The 23,382-nt window shown below is 43.2% G+C and overlaps 1 long non-coding RNA gene across 9 annotated transcripts in view; it reads right to left on the reverse strand.

Annotated features, from left to right (window-relative positions):
- Window positions 1-23,382, reverse strand: part of LOC116991328 — a 222,036-nt gene that overhangs the window by 99,177 nt on the left and 99,477 nt on the right. For all 9 annotated transcript variants that reach the window (XR_004416755.1, XR_004416761.1, XR_004416757.1 and 6 more), the window contains one exon: window positions 5,068-5,181. This is a non-coding gene — a long non-coding RNA (uncharacterized LOC116991328). The remainder of the gene's footprint in view (window positions 1-5,067; window positions 5,182-23,382) is intronic.

A 23,382-nucleotide genomic window follows, 5' to 3' on the forward strand; every position in this document is an offset into this window, starting at 1 on the left:
TGAAGGTTAATGAACCAAAGCATGTACAATGGGGTTAATACACCGATAAACCATGAGTTAAATGTGCAGAACAAGCACGGCACAGTGGTGCAGCGGTAGAGTTGCTGCCTTACAGCGCCAGAGACCCGGGTTCGATCCTGACTACAGGTGCTGTCTGTAAAGAGTTTGTACGTTCTCCCTGTGGGTATTCTCTGGGTGCCGCAGTTTCCTCCCACATTCCAAAGAAGTACAGGTATGTTGGTTAATTGGCTTCTGTAAATTGTCGCTAGTGTGTAGGATAGAACTAGTGTATGTGTGATGGTTGGTGGCCGAAGGGCCTGTTTCCGCGCTGTATCTCGAAACTGAACTAAACTAGTCGAGGAGCTGAATACTAATTGGTGAAATGAAGAGTAACGAGAATAATTTTCTCTCTGCTAATACAGGCAGTAAATTAAAATGCTCATACTAAAATGTTCATACCCTCCCCAGCAGAGCACAATACACACAAGGGAAGGAATATACCGTCAGGTCCCTTCAAGCTGCCCCACCACGCAACGTGATCATGGCTGATGTTTAAGAAGGAACTGCAGATGCTGGAAAATCAAAGGTACACAAAAATGCTGGAGAAACTCAGCGGGTGCAGCAGCATCTATGGAGCGAAGGAAACAGGCAACGTTTCGGGCCGAAACCCTTCTTCAGACTGATGATCTGCTCAAGCCTTATCTCTTTGTGCCATTTCCACATAGCCCTGAACTTCTCTCCCCTTTCAAAAATATACCTCCGAGTTAAACCTGTCTAGAGTTCTCACCTCCACAACCATCTGGGGTAGAGAAATCCACTGAGTCTCTTGTCTCTGGGAGAACAAATTCCTGTGCACCTCAGTTTCCAATGACTGCTCCTTACATTGTGCCTTCCAGATCCACAATTGCCACTTTCCACTCGGTTATTCAGCGTTGGAAGGCTATGTAACCATGGGGGCTCCATAGGTTGGGATGCATGGCCCAGCTTCAATCCAGACGCCCATAACTATGTCCAATCGTGGTGCTTCCATGATGCATGAAAGTACAAACCAAAACTTGGGGCTCTCTAAAAAACCAATTTGACGTATGGACTCAATGAGTAATTTTGTTGAGAACATTAGTTTTTATCGTCTATCACAAGTCAATTCTATCTGTTAGGCTATTATACCCAAGATATTCAGAGCACCTCTTATTTCCAGAAGGTGCACTGACAATGGTTCTGATTAATAAACTTGAGTTTTCTCACTCTCTCTACTGAAACTATAGCCCAAGTATGTCTGGAAATTGCACGGAGCATCATTAAGTATCAAGGACATAGATAATTAGACGATTCATTCTATTGACACCGTTTTAACATCACTGTCAGATGGAGAGCAAGGATTCCCCCTGCTGGCTTCCCCAAAGAATGAGCCCAAATCATTAAACCAGCTATTTATTGATTCCACTGACAGCAGTTCACAAAAAAATTGTCCAAGGGCACCATGGTAACGGACTGCTACACAGGCCCATTCTAATCAGGAATCTGATCTGCTGAATTAAAGCCCCACAAAGTTTGAAAGGAAAGCCGACTGATTTTCTTGGAATTCAAACTAATCACCTTCACACCAGGCTGTGTAATGATCAGGTGGGCAAGTATACTTGCAAGCAGTTGTGGGCGATACCTCCAAACCATGGAATTAAAGTTGATAGTTAGCGAACCTGACAAATACACTCTTTGAACCCCTGACCCACATAACCAGAGTTTATTATATTTCATCCAATTTCATTTTTTAAATACATTTTTAAGATGATTCTTCACAGTATTTACTGCGTGCAAGGCAGGCGTGTTGTTAATCAGCCAGAACCCAGTGCCCTCAAGAACTAGGTGGCTCGAAAGAATAGATTTTTGTTTAGGGGACAAAGGAAGCCTACATGTGTCTCTCAAATGTGTAGTTAGTACAAACATATTAGGTACAAGTTGATACCCTCTATAATTGCCTGGCGTCTTCTGACATTGAAGATAAATCATCAAGAAAACTGGTTTGAGCAAACCCAGGGGGAAATGTACTTGCTATTTAAAAGATAAATCACATGTTCCTTTTTGTTTCTTTGAGAACTTTTATTAATTACTGTAAAATAATGGTGACTGGCTGTGTGAGTTTTGTTTTATTCAAAGGATAAGGATCGTACCTCTTGTGCCCCTGCTGAATGGAGTTATGTGTCGACAATGTTCATGATCTGGTTTCACACAAAGGCCATGGAAAGCAAAAGAGATATCCACTCCTGTAAAGCAATACTGAACCAACGGGTGGGTGGCACAGTGGCACAGCGGTAGAGTTGCTGCCTTACAGCACAGAGGTCTGGGTTCGATCCTGACTACGGGCGCTGTCTGTAGGGAGTTTGCACTTTCTCCCTGTGACTGCGGGAGCTCCAGTTTCCTCCCACATCGCAAAGACGAGCAGCTTTGAAGGTTAATTGGTCTCTGTAAATTGTCCCTAGTGTGTAGGAGAGAACCAGTGTACACGGTGATTGTTGGTCGGCACGGATTCTATGGGCCGAAGGGCCTGTTTCTTTGCTATATCTCTAAACAAACCTAAACAAATAATGAATGTTACTGAGGTTGGGTTTATTTTCTCCTTAATTTCACAGTTAACTCCACTAGCGGCCATGTTGGGACTTGAATTCATATCTTTGGATCAAGGCTCCAGAACCCTGCTTACCGATTATTTAACCAGCACGAGGTTGCTTTTGAGTTTTGATAGTATAATGATGAAGTTAATAACCTGTGTAGAGGGCCCAACACAACTGATCTGGAATCACACTTGAATCCCAACAGCTGGGGAATTTAAATTTAAGGAATTAAACAAATCTGGAATTTGAAAGCTAGGATTATTCGAAACTCCAGGATCGTCATAAAAATCCACCTGGTTCACTGAAGCACTTCAGAAAAGGCAATCTGTATTCCTGGGCCACATTGTTGTGACTCTTAACTGAAATGACCTCGCAAGCTATGAAGCAATTTGGATAGGCAATAAATGCTGGTCTCGCCAGCGATGCCTACATCCAGTGAACAAGTACATTGAAAAGCCAAGAACCATCTATTCATATAATAAATAAGATGTTGACTTTTCACTGAGAATGGGGAATTGGTGCATTGTTTGAACTGATGTGTCAGAGCAACCCATGGCAGAAGTGTAGATTGTTGAAAATTGGAGGAGAGGGGTCGTCCCATCTAAACGAACAACCTAAATTAAAATAGAGCATCTTAATATGGCCTATGTCAACTCAGTGCCGAGATCATTGCTGTTTAGAGATATGGCAAGGTCATCATCTCTGTAAGGTAGGTTTATTTTATGGAAATTAGGGAGCAAACAGTCTGTATAAACACAAAACACATGACTTGATTTTTATTGAGAAATCAAGTTTGGCCAAGCAAGGAATGCCAAAGGTTGAAAGGTAAACGAGAGGATATAATTTAAATCATAAGTCGTGCTTTAGTGATGCCAAACCTGGGTTTTACATTCTTGCATTTATAGCTTGGAATTATGCAATGCCTTTCACCACTTGAGACATTGCAAAATCTTTAAAAGTCAATGAAGTAACCACTGAAATGTGATCAATCATGTTATGAAAGAAACCCAAGAGCTAATTTTCACAAAACAAACTCCTGTAATCTAGTGGGATTCTCCATCTTATTATCTTCTCAGAAGAAAACCCTACAGAGATGAGTACCTTTTGTAATTTTATCGGCACCTTTGTTACAACTCTTTTGTGTACTTTGTATGCAAAAACAAAGAATCTCATTGTACCCAGGTACACGTGATAAAGTGTCACCATCATTTCAGGTGACGTTTTGGGTTGGGATTCATCATTAGACCAGGCTGAAGAAGAGTTCCGACCCAAAACATCTCCGGCCCATTCCCTCCACAGATGCTGCCTGACTCGCTGAGTTCCTCCAGCACTTTATGGTTTGCTCAAGTATTCAGCATCTGCAGTTCCTCATTGAGTACAGAGGTTGGGACATCGTGTTGCAACTGTACAATTCACTGGTGATACCAGACTGGAGTCTTCTGTGCAGTTCTGGCTACCAGCATAGGAAGGATCGACATTAAGATCGAAAGAGGGCAGAAAACGTTCACCAGGAGGCTTTGACTTACAAGGAGAGGTTGGATAAGCTAGATCTTTTTTCCCTGGAACAAAGCAGGCAGAGGGGTTCACCTTATAGAGGTATATAAAATCAGGACAGGCATGTAGAAAAGGTCACAGTCTTTTTTTCACCTTAAGGCAGTATAAAACTAGTGGGCATTGTTTTAAGATATGAGGTTTAAAAGAGTCCTGAGGGGCAAGTCTGAAGAAGGGTCTCGACCAGAATTCTGGTCGGCGCTCTAAAAGCAAAGCTGAGAATGCTCCTTTGTTGGAGATGCCATCTTTTAGATGACACATTAAACTGTCAGACAGATATAACAGAACCCCAGCACCTCTGGTAAAGCAAAGCAATAGTGTAGTCCCTTGGGTGTTAATATTTCGCCCAAAGTCACCATCACTCAAAGAACCAGTTTTGTGCAAAATGAGCTCTTGGTCTTTCAATATTTGAGCAATATCAAAATTTCAAGAACAATTGTTTTTACTGTACAGCACTCTTGGGCATCCTGTGGATGCTATATAAATGCAAGCATTTATTTATTAAAGGATATGTTTATAACATACATGCTCCACAAAGCAATAAGATGCTTAATTTGCATTATGGAAAATGTCATCAGTTTATTTCTATCAAGTTTGGCATAGTCTTCATTGAAGCAGGCGACCTTGCCATGCTGAGGGGGACTGAGAGTGCCTCTGCTAGTCATTTCAAAGTGTGCTTCAAATGGGTACTTTTCTTTGCTTGTTTCCATGGCTTTCGAGTTTGTTTGCAAATCCTCTTTGAAGTTGCTCCTGAATCTGCTTCCACCTCTGTTTTAGGCAGAAAGCTGCAGATCACAACACTTCTCTCTTTTTTAACCCAAAGCCTAAAGAATGAGAATCGCACATCGATATCACTGCTCAGGGGGAACAAGATCACCAATTAATAATAAGAAAACAGTTGACTCACAATGCCAATCATCCTGCCGCAGAAGATTCTTCTGTCATCAATGATCTTCTGTATTCTCAGCGGATTTTGATTTTCATCTGGATTTTCTGAGGAAACCTCATTCTGTTGTGCATTCTAACAAGAAAAGAAAAATAATCAAGGCATTGACATCAGTCAGTTTTAGCTAACAAGAAATCCAATGATCCGGTGCATTCCAAACGCTAGGTCTACCAACGGAGTGGTGCGTGTAACTCAGGGCTGACATATTTGGATGGGGTATTCCTAGTGTTTCAGTCACCTTCTGCCTCCAAGCCACCTCACCCCTCCACTCCAACCACTGGATGGCCAACTCATCAATTGTCACAACTGGATGATATGTGACTGTCAGTGAAACTGCTTTTGGAAACTATAATAGTATTTAATACTCAAGTAATTTTACTGCAGGTTGGCCCCCAGGCACAAATCTCAACTTGTGGAGATTTCAGGACAATCTCAGAGAATTGGCAGTCAAAGAAAATTCTTCATAGCATTTTGGAAATAACACAAAGTGCTTTTGAAACTGGATATTGTGCCGAATTAGTAACTCCAGTATGGTCTTTACCATGCCCAGATCAGACTTTATTGACATTCCTGACCCAGTTTCCCTGCTTGATTTTATTCTCAGTGGATCACTAGAGCAATGAATCTTCTGACGGAACCGGCAAGCAGGCTTGGGCAGCTGGCTGAGAGGTGTGCTAACTGGCCCAGGGACCAAAGAGACCAATAATGGCCATCACCATCACCATCACTTCAGGTGTGGTCAACAAACTCTGGAATTAATCCTGGGTTCATCATACTTTGGTCAAGTTATACAGTTGGTGCCTCAGTCATGGGAGTGTATGGGAACACCAGCTGAATCGAATACAACATTGACTATGCTGCATCGCTGTAGTCCTACAGACCTTAACGTCTGACTTCTTATCTTGCTATCCTTTCACTCCCACCTGCAGGAATATTTTTTCCCACAGCTATTAGAAGCTGACTGTAACCAATTTAGGAAAATAAAACCCGGACAGTTAGTGAGACAGCTCTGGTCTATTCCCCTTCTCCAATACAGTCCACAATTTTATTCCGGGACACTCAGACATGATAGAGGTTTGGTGTGTGCTCTGATGATTAGAACAACTAAAGACTAGGTATATCAAGTAATGTTTGATATGGAGCTTATACTGAGAGCAGATCATAGAAATGTCAGAGCACTCAGCATGCTGCACAGCAAGAACTTGTTTCATTGCTTTTCTTGTATATACATAAACCTCCAATTGCACTGGGAAATATAGTCAATTATTCATATTTTCTTGGCGAAGAGAGTCAAAAAGCTCTCATCCATACTTAAAAAATAATATTCCTTCGGAAGTGATACACAAACTCAGTTACCTCAGCAACCTTTCATTCAGCAAGCCTCCAACCACACAGCCAAAGATCAGGTGTTTTTTGGGAACTTTGGGCATTTGCTCCTTGCTGCCTAAAACCACGTTTTTTTGGATTTGAATCGAGTGCTTGCGGTACGAGTTGAAGAGTATATTACCCGCTGTCAACATCACAGGAATCCCTCCAGGATATCAAAATTCTCTCAATGGCCAACATATATTTAAGTGTTTCCTCTTGCTAAATGCCAATGTTCCACCATTTAGTAAAATATATACAGATGTATAATAACTTGCTTTCAATTTCTGTAGGGATATACAGAAATATTAAACTCTCCTCAGTTATTCGATCATGGTATATTTTCACAGGGAGAAGGGTTTCGGCCCGAAACGTCGCCTATTTCCTTCGCTCCATAGATGCTGCCTCACCCGCTGAGTTCCTCCAGCATTTTTGTCTACCGTATATTTTCACATAATTGGTTTGCGGGTCTTTATTTATGTATTTGAGGAGTAACTAGGATGTTCCAGACACCTTTCTCAGAAATTAAAGATTGTGGTGGTATGAAAAGTGGCTTGATGGATCCACAAATGTTCTTCAGAATTCCCCTCACTCTTGCATGTCTTTTCTGTTCTCTCCCTCTCTTTCTGTTCTCGTTCTCTCTCTCCCTCTCTTTTTCTGTTCTCGTTCTCTCTCTCTCTCAAACTTTTTTTTGATGATGGGCCAGAGTATGTCCCACATCAGATCGGATGGCAATTTCTTCATGTGAAATCCATTGAACACATCTGAAGGGTTTTCTTCACTCTGTGATAAGTTGAGGTGAACAGGCCTAATTGAGTTAGCTTGTGTATTTCAACTTCATGCATGTTGCCAAAGAATCCAAGTGAAGATGTAGGAAGTATATTTTTTAAAGCAGAGAGATGGTATGATCTGGAATGCACCACCCACACGGTTACAGTAGATTCAGTAGGTCTTTCAAGGGAATGTATGAAAGGATATCCAGAGAAACATTGTTGGCCAAATGGCTCCTTCCACTGTATTACTCTATGGTTCTGTCGAGCTGCTAAAGAAAAGTAACCAAGCCGCCTGGTTTAAGAATATCCATTGACTGATACTCAGCCTATGTTGAATTAGCTGTGCATTTCAGTTGGGTTCAACTGCTGAGTATTCAGCATCTTTGCACTAGGGGGGAGGGAAATACGAGTCAGTCAGGATTTCCGCACCTGATGTCTATCCCAGTGGAATGTGCGAGCTTGTGCAGGAGGTGGCACAGTGGATCAGCGGTAGAGTTGCTGCCTGTGTTTGTACGTTCTCTCCATGACCGCGTGGGTTTTCTCCGGGTGCTCCGGTTTCCTTCCACACTCCACAGAAGTGCAGGTTTGTAGGTGGATGGGCTTCTGTAAATTGCCCCCTAGTGTGTAGGATGGGTTAGCATAGAACTAGTGTATGGATGATCTATGGTCAGCCTGGACATGATGGGCTGAAGGACCTATTTCCACACTGTATCTCTAAACTAAACTAAGGTGAGTGTGAGATGTTCTTTTGGATCGGAATACAATGGACATCTTGGAAAGAGAAAAAAACAAAAAATATGGCGAAAGGATAAAATAAACTGAACTTGGGAGCTATATCCGTCATAGCTGTGCCATGCTAACTCATAGTAATGCGAGACTCAACTCCTGCATGGAATTTAGTACATGTACAATTAAGAGAAGAGACTATTAAACAGACCGCCCTCCCAACCCCCCCCCCCCCCCGCCCCACACACCTTGATAGGTCAATTTACCAGGTGAGTCCTGCTTTGAGAATCTCACCTTTGATTACTGGTGTGCTAAACGTTGGTTCATTGTTATGGAGATAATTGCAGGAATGCAATGAGTTAGTTTGCCAAGGAGCCCTGCGTCACTAGTTATCCTACAACCAACAGCATTGCACCAGTTTACTTGGGATCTGTCAGATTGTGCTTGTCAGAGCTTGCTGAGCACAATGTGGTCGCCTTGAATTCTAACATTACAACACTGACCACTTTTCAGAAAATATTTCATTGGCTGTCAAGTACATTGGAACATACCACAGGCACAAAGATCGTTATAAAATTGAAAGCATTTTCATCATTGGTATCAAAAGAAGTTCATCCTTAGGATAACAGCATATTCAATGCTTTATTACTAAATGAAACACCACTGAAAGAGGCCATCTTTGCTCTGACCCTCTGCAAATTGGTCGATACTTTCCACTTTGCTTTTAAAAGTTACTATTGAATTTGCTTTCCCCGCCCTTTAGGATAGATTCTATATCATAACAACTTGCACAGAAGAATTCCCCTCCTATCTTTTTTTCTCCCAATAACCTTAAAGTCACGATATAATTTCAAACAAATGAAGTTCATAACTATTCTCGATTTAATCAAATCATCTTTTCTAGGCATCAGTGTTGAGGAGCCATTGAGCTATTCATGACCTGTAGGGGATTTATTTTTCTGGCCCATTTCTCTTGTGTTTACTGGGATAATTGCACACAGATGGAACAGTCTGATGTATTATGCACGAGGCTCACAAAGTGAAAACACAAGTTTTAGCCACAGGGAGACTCAGCAGGGTGGGATGGAAGCTCTGGAATTTTGTTAGGAATCCAACCATCCTTCAAGGATGAACTATTCCTCTAATTAAAGAAATAGGACAAGGCAGCACGTTTGATTCAATCGTGGGGGCCTGAAATTCCAGTGGCCTTGAGGCTGTGCGGGGTGGGAGCTCAGGTGAAGGCACAGAGGTTCAAGTTTGTTCATCACAGAGGTTGCACCCCCTACAGGGACTGTCACGAAAGACAACCACGATGACTCCCAAATAAATGATGTTCTGCTCATCTCTCAACATCAACTTTACCAAAAATTAGATTTTGCCTGTTTTTTTTTTTTTAAACGCTAAATCATTAGTAATAACATCAAATTGGGACCCCGGTGAAAATGAAAAAAAAAATGGTCAAATAGACATTTGAAGATACGAGAAGAAAACACTGGAATGAGACCATAGACACAAAATAGACAATAGGTGCAGGAGGAGGCCATTCGGCCCCTCAAGCCAGCACCGCCATTCAATGTGATCATGGCTGATCATCCCTAATCAGTACCCCTGGAGTAACTCAGCGGATCAGGTGGCAACTCTGAAGAAAAGGAATAGGTGACATTTCAGGTCGAGACCTGCAGTTTTTGAAGGTACCTCATTCGCTTAATATTGTACTTCTCCTGACACTTGGTGCTATGATATTCAGAAAGCAACAACACAAATTTTGGCTGCCATGGAGAAGATGGGGGGGAGCGGGAGACTGTTTCACATTTAATAAAAGGGACATGCAAGTCTCGGTCATTAAGGAATGTGCTCAGAGAAATGTTTTATACACTGGATTTGGCAGAGTGGACAGTAGACATGCCAAGCTCACCATGACTGCCGGCTACAATAATCTTCACCATCTCCACGTGGCAGAGCTACATAAAGAGAGATGTTATTTCCGTGGGAGATAAGTCACGGTAATTTGTACACCACTGTTGTCATATGGGTGTCCTTGTTATTTCAGTGAGATGCCGCTCATCGAGTAATGCACAACTGTTGTAGACAGCCATTTAAGTCATTGGAGCAAGAATTTGTTCATTCATAATTATTAAAGCTGTAAAGCACGGCCTGGGGGATTCGGATGTGTCATCTTGGCCCCTGCCTAATTATTGGTGGATTACGAAGCAGATAATGATTGAAGTGTAGAGAAGGTAGACAAAGATGCTGGAGAAGCTCAGCGGGTGAGGCAGCATCTATGGAGCAAAGGAATTTCCCCAGCATTTTTGTCTACCTTCGATTTTTTCCAGCATCTGCAGCTCTTTCTTAAACGGTGCAGAGAATATCAATTGTCCTGCATTGGGACTCTGATTTTAGTTTAGTTTATTTTAGTTTTGCAGGCTTCTTGGAAGTAACATCTTTGTAGATTCCTCTCTTTCTGATGAAATTCGGTTACAGCTCATACAACCAATGCTTCCTTCTTCTGCTCAGCTGCAAGATATGGCTGTTAATGCTTTGCGATGACGTGGACCTGGTAGTCTTCCTCCTCCTCCTGCTCCTCTTCTTCCCACTGTTCTTCTGGGTCTACCACATGGACCCCACCACAAGGCTCTGGATCTCTTTGTTGCTTTGTCTCAGACACCCGCTACCGTCTGAAAACTAATAGGTTGTAGAGCATGCAGCAATAGGAATCAGCGCCTCCCCATCTGCATGGTTAGGCCCCTGTCCCACTTAGGAAACCTGAACGGAAACCTCTGGAGACTATGCGCCCCACCCAAGGTTTCCGTGCGGTTCCTGGAGGTTGCAGGTGGTTGCCGGAGGTTGCAGGTAGTGGAAGCAGGTAGGGGGACTGACAAAAACCTTCGGGAACCTCCGGGAACCGCATGGGTGGGGCGCAAAGTCTCCAGAGATTTCCATTCAGGTTTCCTAAGTGGGACAGGGGCATTACGTTACAGCATTACACCATTTTCTCAGTTGAGTTTATCTTGAGGAGACCATAATGTTCTCCACGACTTTGCCGGTACTTGTGTGTCCCTTGTGTTGTTTGCGGTCAGTTGCTGTGCTGGAGCGTGAACTAGTGTGAGCAGCCAGGGAAATAGCAGTGACCCTGTGGGCAATGATAGACAAAAATGCTGCAGTAACTCAGCGGGTCAGACAGCATCTCTGGAGGAAAGGAATAGGTGACGTTTCGGGTCGAGAGCCTTCTTCAAGGTCAGTTGGTTGTCACATAGAACAATTAAGGCACAGTGAAATTCAGATTGCCATACAGCAAGACACCCAAATAAATCTAGAATGGCAGTGGAGAAGCTGCGAGAGAGGATGCTGCAGAACTCTCATCGGAGAGAGGAGGTAGAACTCCTTCAAAGTAGGCACACCTTGAGGAGATATCACAGTGGAGCAGGAAGGAAGTGCAGATGCTGGTTTAAACCGAAGATAGACACAAACATGCTGGAGTAACTCAGCGGGTCAGCAGCAGCAGCAATGGAGAGAAGGAATAGGTGAAGGAATAGGTGACGGACCCCAAGAGCAATGCTGGCTCGTGAAAACATTGGAAACAAATCATCTTTGGAAAAATCTTCTTGTGATTCAAAACAATCTTCTCATTAAAGCAGTGATTTTTTTATTGATGAGAAGATCTGGATTCATGATGGAAGCCTCTTTATTCCACGAGTGCATCAAATAGTTACCATCTCCGGTGGGAAACAACTAATGCTGGCCCGGACTTATTTTCTCCTCGCTAAAGGTAAATGAAATTACTTTTTGTGAAATATAGTGTGTAAGCGATTTCTCTCATGCAGCAGTGAACAAGACATGGCTGTGGTAGACATTTGGAAAGTTGCTGTGGAATGGAGGCTTTTTGATCCTCAATGTGATTTTAACCTCCATAGAGAGAACAGTACATGAATGTGAGAAAGGCCCAGAAAATGTCACATTTCTCAGTGATTACAGTTCTGGAGAACCTGAGCAAGCGAATGCACTGTTCGTCCGAGGTTTACAGAAGATGTGGTGTCTCTGAAGACTCTTTAAGAGAAGATTCTTCACTAAATGGCATGTCTTTGCTTCCTGCCCCAGGTCCCTGCCCCATTCCAACTAGACAGCTTTAGCCATAACAACCTCTCCAGTAATGGAGTGTTGACAGTCATGTCACATGTGGAATGAGCACTTCGGCTAATAAATGCTGGATAAAAAAACCTCCCTGTTATTTTAAGCACAGTCTGTGTATTTATGGAAGCACCTGAGTCTGCCCAGACAGGTTTAGTTATTAGTTTAGAGATACAGAGTGGAAACAGGCCCTTCAGCCCGCCGAGCCCATGCCAACCAGCGATCACCCATACACCAGTTCTATCCTACACACTAGGGACTATTTACAGAACCCAATTAACCTACAAACCTGCACATCTTTGGGAAAAAATGGATCGTGTAACTTCTATTTTTGTTTGGCACTGATTGTGCGAAGGTTTGAGAGAATACCGGAGCACCCGGAGAAAACCCACACGGTCACGGGAGAACGTGCAAACTCCATACAGAGAGCACCCGGGGTCAGGATCGAACCCGGGTCTCTGGCGGCGTGAGGCAGCAACTGTACCATTGCGCCGCCTCCAGTTGTTAAAAGAGTGTCCCTTTAAATAGCAAAATGAATATAAAACTAGAGACACAACATTTAGAGTAACAAACAATCATCTGAAAGAACTCACGGTTCAAGCAGCATCTGTGGAGGGAGATGGACCTTTAGGGTCGGGGCCCTTCATCAGTCCAGCTGCTCGACTCGTGAGTTCCTCCACAGCAGATGGTTTGTTGCTTTGGAAGAAGAAAACACCCTGGTGCGCTTCTAGTTCAGCTGAGTTCTCCATCAGAGTCAGAGTTTGTACCTTTGAGCTTCAGTTTACGTTGGGTGTGGGTGGAGATGGGTGCTGTGTACACAATGACATTGTTAGGTGTGCATTTGATGCCAGGATAAGGTCCGGCATGCCAACGTGTATGGCTCAGGGAAGAGCCTGATGCAATTTTGGGATGGCATTATTACACTTCAAAATAGACCAGTTGCAATCAGGTAAAATCACATTTTCGCACAATTAGTGCCTAAAAAATGGAAGCGACACGATCCATTTTCGAAGCTCCTGTTTTTATGTTGTGTCTTTACCTCGGCATAACAATCTAAGGCACTTCACAGGAGTCGTGCAAAGAAACATCGCACAGGCATGCCAGATGTGTTTAACATTGCGACTGCTTTTGACAAGAGTGAAAAATTCTTTCCTCCAAAGTGTTCAAAGAGTGATTCCGTTTTGCAACACATCACCTGAGCGAATGGTCTAATCCAATATATCGATCCGTTTCCATTGGAAATACATTTGAAAATAAATAATCTGAAGAGTTATGGGACATTGCAAAAGCTTTTCCAAAATACTGTCACAGTCACTCTGCCTGCCAACCTCATCTTCCCTCCTGAAACATTCTTTGATTTTCCGTGGTTCGACAACAGGTGAACAAGGGCTTGGTCAAGGAGGGGGACTCCGGGAGCTTCTCCAAGAATCAAGGGAGATGGAAAAATGAGAAGATTTAGAATGTGGTACTTAGGCAGTTGGAGTCACAAATGAAAAGAAAATAAAGTGTGCATTTGAGAGTAATGTGAATATCAGAGTGGAGTTGAATAAATATTAAAGTGACAACCAGGACTATTTATATTGTGGCTGTACTGCACACAGGAGGTGTCTTATTAAAGATAAGACCCAAAATGCTGGAGTGACTCAATGGGACAGGCAGCATCTTTGGAGAGAAGGAATGGCCGATGTTTCGGGTCGAGAGCCTTCTTCAGATGCTCCAGAGATGCTGCCTGTCCCGCTGAGTTATTCCAGCATTTTGTGTCTATCTTTGGTTTAAACCAACATCTTCAGTTCCTTCCTACACATGTGTCTTTTTAAGTTGCATTACAGAACCATGGGGCTTGACAAATAAAAGGCAAGAGCAACTTGCCGTCAAAATACATCTAATCTAGAAACCTTTCTCTCAGCAAAAACACGCTCCCCTTTAAATGATTAAAACCGACCTTTTGTTTTTGATAAGGATCAAATTTCCAGCATTGTCTTAAAGTCTACAGGAATTCAAGTTTGTATCTGGAACTCTGCTGCCAGGGCAAGTATCACAAAAGCATTTGAAACAAAAAGATATATCTTTCTCATATAAATGAAGGCAGTGATTAGGAACTCATGCAACCAGAGCTGGCAACTCGGGTTAGGGAGTGAGTGAGTTCAAACCCTGGCCCTGTTGTCCTTTTGAACCCAATAGCCCAGGGGCTGAGCAGCAGTCAGCATGATGACAGAGAGCACGCCTTTGTTGCACAACATAAAGCTGAAAGGAGATAGCAGAAGAGGTGGGAGGCAGCAGGAGGTTGAGAAGGTGGCGCGACTGTGCACAAAAAATAACATGAGAAAAGTTTCAGAGCTTCCATCTGACTCAAGATTAATTGCCATAAGGTCAAGTTGCCAACGTTGACTGGAAACGTTTCCACGGGTTTCCTGCCATGACTTCATGTCTCCTGGCCGGCCTGTCCTGCTTGGACTGTACGGTGCTTTGGAAGTTCCTGAGTTTGTCAAAGGTGCTTTATAATGGCATGTCATCTTAAGCTTGCCATTTACTGTAGCTCCTTGCACTGGTCTTAACACCTCTGCATCCACAGATAGGATATATTCAACTTAATGGAAATATTGAATTAAATTTCACACATGGTTCCAAGGTTCACAACAATCCAAGAGCAAAATAAAGGATATAATGATAAATGTTATATATAATTATTAATAAAGAGCAGGAGATATGGTGCCTTCACAAAACCTTCATGGTTCCCTCTGAGTCACACACCAACCAGACTTGAACAAACATTGTTCCCAGGCCAGAATCTTAGTTCCTCCCTATCAATAGTGGAGGAGTCTCTTCATCATGCTGACTACACTGTTTAAGGAGGGGCCCTACCACCACAGGGGGAACAATATTTGTCAGCCTTAGATGCAGCACTGCCAACATCCAGGGAATGACTTTTCTAAAATGTTATTCAGAATTCGTCATACAGCTTTACAGATATACTGCGTGACATACTGACCACTGTGACTGAAGACCTCAACCCAATGATTAATGTCTATGGCCTTCACTGAAGGATATCAGGCTCTTGTTCCTGAAAATTCATGTTGAGCAGTAGATTTAAAAGTAAGTTTATCATTAGTTTTATAAAACAATTAAATTATACTCATTCTGACACTTTCTAATTGGACAGTTTAGTGAGGACCATGGGTTCTCAAACTCAAGCAATGTGTAGCTTGACATTGGAGTCTGGTTCTGCAAAGGATTGATGGATGCCTGACATCGTTTGCCTTCTCATGCGGTGAACTTCGATTCATTGAATTCCTTCCTGCAGGAATCTGACCTGCTTCTGGCTGGAAAGGAGGTCTCCTGAAACCAGAAGGAAGAGCTTGATAGTCAAGCTCACAAGGAACTCGAAGGATTAATTCGAAGGTAGACACAAATTGCTGGAGTAACTCAGCGGGTCAGACGGCATCTCTGGAGAAAAGGATTAGGTGACGTTTCGGGTCAAGACCCTTCATCAGATCTTGGATTCATTCCATTGTTTTAGGGTAACCAACAAAAGTATTACTAATTTTCCCTTCATTATGATTTCTTTTTAAACTTTGCCAGGCAATTATGTGGCTAGAATGCAAGAGAATATCATGATGTACAAGACTTCTAATTTGTGTAGCTCAGCTTGGAAGGAACAAAGAGCTTTTTCCTATATTCTTCATAAGTCTGCATATGGTTGATGCATTCTTCATCTCAAGAAAACCAGTATTAAATATATATAAACCACTCTTACACTCAAATAAACTCACTCTCAAGTACCTACCCCTCAATTACTTCAATGTTATAAGCCTTCGCTTGCTCGGACATCTGTTAGATGTATAATATATTTTGTGTCTAGTGGCGGCGCGGCTCTGGCTGCAGCGGCTCTCCGGCAGTCCTGTTTGTTTTGTGTTTTTTGGGTTGTTTATTTTCGTTTTGGTTAGTCTAGTTTTGGTTTTTAGTTTGTGTTTTTTGGGGGGGGGGGGGGTTGAAACGGGGCTTGCTGTCTCTCCCTGCGGGGGAATGCGACTTTTTTGTCGTATTCCCCTTCTCTGCCTCCGTCTGCGCTGAGGCCTAATGGCGGAGCTGGCGACCTCGAGGCTCAGGAGGCAGAGCCCGCCAGGACTCGCACTGAGCTCGCTCCCGTGAGGACGGCCCGGCTCGGGGCTGGAACAGGGCTTTCTTGAGGGGCTGTGACGGCCGGCCCGAGGAAGGAACGGTGCTCCCGTCGGAGTAGCCGAGCCGGGGTGAGGTACGGCGTCCCAGAGAGGAGGAGCGGCGCCCGGTCGGGGCGCGCCAGCCTGAGGGAGGAGCGGTGCCCGGTCGGGGCGGCTTGGCGCGAGGGAGGAGCGGCGGCCCGGTCGGGGCGGCCTGGACCGAGGAGGAGCGGCAGGCCTGGCGCGAGGCTGAGACCGGTGGCAGCTCTCACGTGAGGGTGATCCGGCCTCGGGGCGGAACGATGATACGGGGGCTGGGACGTGAAGTTCTGGGTGGCGGTGGCCTGACGACCGGGGGTTCGGCGTGGGCCAGCGGCTGCGTCAGCAGGTCTGGTGAGCGGCAGCTTCGACTACCCCGGGCCGCGGTGTTTGAAGCCGCGAGGACAGGTTTTAACATCGCCCGGGGGGTATCGCCTCAGGCAGAATGAGAGAAGAGGAGGGAAGAGACTGCAGCCCTAAGACTTTTTGCCCTCCATCACAGTGAGGAGATGTTGGGTGGACTCACTGTGGTGGATGTTAATATGTGTTTATTGTTGTTTTTTATTGTATTGTATTATATGTATGACTGCTTAAATTTCGTTCAGACTTCGGTCTGGATGACAATAAAAGGCTATTCTATTCTATATAGGAAGGAACTGAAGATGCTGGTTTAAACCAAAGATAGACACAAAATCCTGGAGTAACTCAGCGCGAATGCAGCATTTCCAGAGATGTTGCCTGGCCCGCTGAGATACTCCAGCATTTTGTGTCTAATAGGTATAATGCAGATTGCAACCTGTAATCCACTGGCAGACTTTAGTTATTCTATATGTAAACTGCCCTTATCTCCTCATTGAATAAAACCGTAGGGATATGTGGAAGCAGATGAGGGATGTGAATGAGGACAGGCACAATGCTTATGGAATCATTACATTAAAGGCATATGTGTGACCTCGTCTAAAATTGGCCAATTTTTATCCCTATGCATGCCCCTGCCCCCTAGTTTTAGCCATTCATTCCCTAACAGTGTAAAGTTGTTATGTAGTGTTTACACTGTTCTAATATGCAGCAAACACTGCAGTAACTTGAAATGGCAGATGTGACCTTTATATTTGTGAACCTTTAAATAGCATTTACATTGAATGGACTGATAGTTATCATTAAGAACACATTGAAAGCCAGATGTCCTGCTCAATTGCAGCTATTAAATTATTGAGTGCCCTAACTATTTACCTTTCTGTAACACCACATCTTCTACTCTGACTCATGTTCAAATGATCTCAAAACTGGAATTACTTACAGGTTCCCACAGCCCCCATGTTCAATACTCAGACTTGATGCCCCTAATTATTCATTTTAATTTGCCTTGCGTCCTTTCCAGCACTTTTCACCCTTGACGCCGATTTCCACAAGGAATTTTACATTTCATTCTTAAGCAGGAAAGCAGATGTGCGCACTGGCATACATATATCATACAAGTACACTGATCCACATGCAAACTTTGGAAACATACACCACATTCATGCGTTTAGAGCAGACGGCCATGGCACGCCACAGGCATGCACACAACCAATGCACACCATGGACTTCTATAGGTAATGTGAATACATTCACAGACACACCAAAACCAGCCTGCATGCACACGCAAGCTAGCATACATATAAACAAACAAGAACAAGCACATGCTCGTTGCAGATGCACTAGCAAAGGCCCAACCCCAACAAAACATACAAAGATACAATGTGCTGGTGTAACTCAGTGGATCTCGCTAACCTACTGAGTTACTCCAGCACTTTGTCTCTTTCTTTGCAAACCAGCACCTGCAGTTCCTTGTTTCTAAAAAAAACTGGTGTACTGTACAGTTTTCCCAAGTATGGGGACTATTTGTTTTATACAAATCTATGCTCATCATAACACAATCTGAATTAATATTCCCTGGGATTTTTTAATCTGCCTTTCAGCTTGACCTTGTACTCATCTAATTCATACTTTATCAGAGAAATACCTTCCATCCCACTCTCGAAGCTGGTTTATTTGGTTTTAGAAAGTTAATGACTTACTTTCCTTATATCTGTAAAATGTGGTCGGCCATGATCTGGTTTCAGTAGCAAATGGCATTTATATGGCATCCTCAAGGTAGTGACAACATCTTAAGGCAGTTATGGAGTAGTGTCAAGCAACAAATTGATGCCACGCTACATAATGGGGCTGTCCCACTGTACGAGTTCATTCCAAGAGCTCTCCCGAGTTTCCCCTGATTCAAACTTGGAGAATTACGGTAATAGCCGCTCGTAGGTACTCGGGTTTCACGAGTCTTCACGAGCTTACTGCGTTTCCCGAGTACCGGCCGTTAGCGTTACGAGCCGCTAGGAGACGTCCCGAGCTCCTGCTACGTACATTCTACGTGCTTACCACGAGTTTGATTTATTTTTAAAACTCGGGAGAGCTCTTGAATGAACTCGTACCATGGGACAGGCCCGTAAGGAGATAGTTGTTCAGGTGCATAAAATTGATCAAAGTGGTATGTTTTCAGAAGTCATGTTCTGGAGGTGGATGTGGTTTGTGGAAGGGGTCCAGGACTGAGCATTTGGTAGCAGAAGGCTTTGCTGTCTGTGCTGGAGGTAAGAACATTGAGAATGTGTGAGAAGCTAGAATTGCATGGAGATCTTGGAGGAGGTTACAGAAACAGGAAGGAAGAAAATAAGGGAAAAACTTAACATTGATACATCAACCGACACACGATTAAGTATTATCTCCAACATCACAGAGAGCAACAGTTGATAATGATATTGTAGAGGACCATGAAAGCCAGTTACGGTGGTTCATTCAGCAGTCCTTATCTTCTCTTTTTACACATTCCTTTTCCCTATATGCGGTAACCATATTGTGTACTGCCTCTCTTGTTCTGAGTATGACATTCTCTCCCAATTGAAGGTTTTCTTCAACCACATCCATTAGAGTTCAGTGATGAGTTTATTTGTCCTCTTTTAAGGGCGCCAATGCTGGTTGGATATAATCTTGTAGGTTTTATCGTAAGACCTCTTATCGTTCCCTCCATGATGTTTGGGACAAAGACCCATCAATTATTTATTTGCCTCTGTACTCCACAATTTGAGATTTGTAATAGAAAAAAAATCACATGTGGTTAAAGTGCACATTGTCAGATTTTAATAAAGACCATTTTTAAACATTTTGGTTGGTTACATGTAGAAATAACAGCAGTGATGTAATTTCGACATCACTGCTGTAATATCAATATGATCATGACTGAGCATCTTAAATCAGTACCCTGTTCCTGCTTGTTCCCCATATCCCCTTGATAGTTAGGCAGGTACCTTGGTAGGACTGGTTTGGAAGGATATGCTCCAACTATAGGCAGGTGGGACTAGTGTAGCTGGGAGATGTTGGCTGGTGTGGGCAAGTTGGGCCGAAGGGCCTGTTTCAACGCTGTATGACACTATGAGTGATGCCTTGCCCCCTCACTAAAACCCAAAAAGGCTCCTGCTAAGCCGCTTGTAGCAAAGTCCTTAGGTGATATTTCATAGCCTTGGATATCTCTCTGAGAATGTGCACCATTTATAAAAGATTTGTAGAAACTCCTTACAAAGGGAGCCGAGGTAAACTTCACAGGAACCACAAATTGAAGGTTAACTTTTCAACAATCTGTCAGAATGGTTCAGGTGCAGGTTAAATGTTGCCTTTCCAAGCTTACAAGTGGTCACGTTCCCACACTGCAGGACATGTATTTTATAGATGAAACTAGTTAGTTCTTATCCCAAACAAGCATGAAGTGGCCTAGGTTTTTTCAGTGAAAAATATATATTTTTGTGAATTCAACCATTCTTCATTAGAAAGAAAAAAGAAAATACTTACATTTGTTCGGGCCTTTCGTAGCCTCAGAACATTGCAAATCACCTTACAGCCAATGAACTATTTTTCTCAGGAACAATCTCATAGCTAAACTGGACACTGTGATGGCACAAGTCAGTACATTTTAGGGATATATTTGGTCAGGATGCCCGGGAAACATGGCAGCTCCACTTCAAAATGGTGCCATGGGATCTTCAGCCATGTTGCCCCATGGTTTCATCTCTCATCCAAATGCTGCACCTCCAACTGTGTAGCACCTGAGTAGTACTGCATGTCTCAGGAGAATCGGCATCTCAACTGCCAAGCGGGTGACTTGAGCTTATAACAAAGATGAACAGACTACCAACTGAGCTGCTGCCAACAATGGCATTGATGCACTTGTATTAATTTCACCCAGAAAGAAGGAACTTAGTTTTCTAACGTGCTGTTAAAAACATCAGGTCATCCTGAAGCCTTCCAGCCAATAAAGTACATTCTGGAAGTGCTTTGAGAAGAAGTGGCCATCTGTACTTACATTTAGCCGGCTAATATGTACACAACAAAGACAGATGAGGTCAATTGAGAAATGAGTTAGCCAGAACTCTTCCCAGTTTAGCTTCAAACAGTGGTGGAGGATCGACTGACCTTCCACTGATGAAGTGAAGAATGGGCATTCCTACTCATCCTAAACTGCCATCGATGACCAAGCATCTGATACCTGACACAGGTGAGTTACTTAAAACAAGTGAATGGGAGAGAGAGGAGACAGTGACCACAGTTTTATCCCCAACTGTAAAAGCATATTGTCCCTTCTTGAGAACAAAACAGGGGTTTATCACCTGTTACTTAAAATCTTTTCACTGATTCCCTAATACTTAATAATAAGTTTTCCCTAATACTTTTGATTATTGCTCTGCTTTTTTTCATGTGTACTGTTCTTAAGCTCTTACGCAATTCAGCCACGCACACTCACTAACCAAGGGGATCATTTCTACTTTGGACGATGGTATAAAACAAGTTGATGTGAAGTCAATGGAATTAAAAACTGATGGGCATGACACAATATCAACCAGTTAGCACTGTCACCCTGCGTTAAAATTATCCTTTTAACTACACACACACACACAAACAAACAAAATTTTAATCTCTGCATGCGTACATACACACATACATTATTGCCCTTTGGATACTCAAACTATTCCTACATATACACACACACATTAATCATTTTCATGTAAACACCATTCTGCCCTCTACTCCCTGAGTACGCACCCCAAACCAGATCTAATTTTGGCTTGTTGGGGAATGTAGAAGTGGTTTTCTGCTACATTCCCTCACAAAGACAAATTTCCGTTGAGCATGTTAGCTAGCACTCATGGGCACACGCGCACACACCTCTCCTCAAATACACCCTACAGTTTTCTCTTTACCTGACAGGTGTGGACAATATGCTCTGATTATGTCGAAGATTGCAGCGGCATGAACAATGTTGTAACTCAGATAATGTTTTAAACCGCGGTTAATTAATTATTCCAGTAATAGGCCCGACAGCTGACCTTTCTTACCAGCTCGACTCAGCCAGTACAATTTAGAACCAGCACCAGCCCACTTGGCCAACAGGACCAGTTTAACCACATTTAGTCAACATTTCCTGACATTTTTCCCCACTTAACCCCCAGACTGCACTGAAGGTTGAAGCAATAGACACACCTCGCTATGGACAAATCATCACAAACAGTTTAATACATTTTTATCTCATCCGCATATACACTGCCACAAAAAAAGCAGCAACCTGTGAAGCAGAATTTAATTAACATCACTGACATTTTCATGGATTAATTATGATTTTACCAGCAAATTATTTTTATGTAGCACCCTTAACGCTACAAAATCCACCACGCCACATCACAGAAGTGATATGAAACAACTACACAATAGAAGGTAATTTTAGGATTAAGGAACAAACCTGGAATAATGAGTGAACTTTTAAGGAGGAGGGATGACAGTCTGAGAGATGGAAAGGCTTGGGGAGAGGATTCCAGAGTGTCGGGCCTACATAGCCTAGGTTGCGGCAATCACAATCAAGAGGCTAGAACTGGAGAACTATAGAAATCTTGGTCTGGAGGTTGCTGAGATGGGGAAGGGGAGACTGTGGAGGATTCAACAAAGAGGGTGAGAATTCTAAAGCTGAGACTTAGCTGGACATAGGGTGCCAAAAGACAGCAGGATGATGGTGCAAATGAAGAGATGTCAACAGACTGTTAAATGAGTTGAGGTTTACACAGCATAGATGAAAGATCGGTAGCTTGCCAGGAGAATATTGAAATGGTCATGTAACAAAAGCAGAGATGAAGGGGTCAGGGTGGAGCGATTCAGAGTTATAAATATGGAAGTGGGCAGCTATGGTGATGGAGCAGGCATATGACTGAAAATTCTCCTTGACACGTACATTTAAAATCACCGAACTAATTATTTTAATTGCATACCAATTTAAAGAAACACAATGAAAGGAGAAAGCGTCCACTCCCTGAAATGTGCGCTTCAATTAGGACTTGGATAGCTACCTCAATCCCATTTACCCACATTATATACGTAACCCTTTAATAACCCGACCAAACAAACAGACTTCCAGAATCCACATCCTTTTCGGGGAAGAGTTGCATTTTTCTACAACGCTCCAATTTAAAAATGCGCAAGATTCTCAGGTACCCATCCCAGTTCCCCTACTTTCTCTTGTGAGCGGGCACGCTGACACACACACACACGTACAGGCAAATTAGTAGGATCAGTTGTGAACAATAAGAACATTTTATCAAACTTTATTTTGCCTTGGAAAATTCACGGCAGAACAGAAATTGCAGCTCCTCGAGATGTGCACACCTTTCTTTCTCTCGCCCTCTCTCTCTCTCCTTCTCTCTCTCGCTCCCTCTCTCTCACTCTCTTTCTCTCCACACACCCAGTCGCCCGCAGAGGCAAACTCGCGTTCAAACAACAAATATCTTTGCAGCTGTTTCCGCACAGTTTCCGCCCAGACGACCACGGAATCCGGGCAGAATTAAATGATCTGGCGCAAAAGACGCGGTGAATTTTTCAGCTTGCGATGCGCCCGCAAACACGTTAAAGGTACCTGCGATCTCTCACGCCCGCTTCCAAAGTATTTTCTGCTACAGTAATTATTCCCGCCCTCCTCCGGAGCCCCCGACCCATGTACTTAAGACCGTTTCTCTGAAGAGCTCATTGCC

Source organism: Amblyraja radiata, chromosome 33 (assembly GCF_010909765.2).
Source record: "Amblyraja radiata isolate CabotCenter1 chromosome 33, sAmbRad1.1.pri, whole genome shotgun sequence".
In the NCBI taxonomy this organism is placed as follows: Eukaryota; Metazoa; Chordata; class Chondrichthyes; order Rajiformes; family Rajidae; genus Amblyraja; species Amblyraja radiata.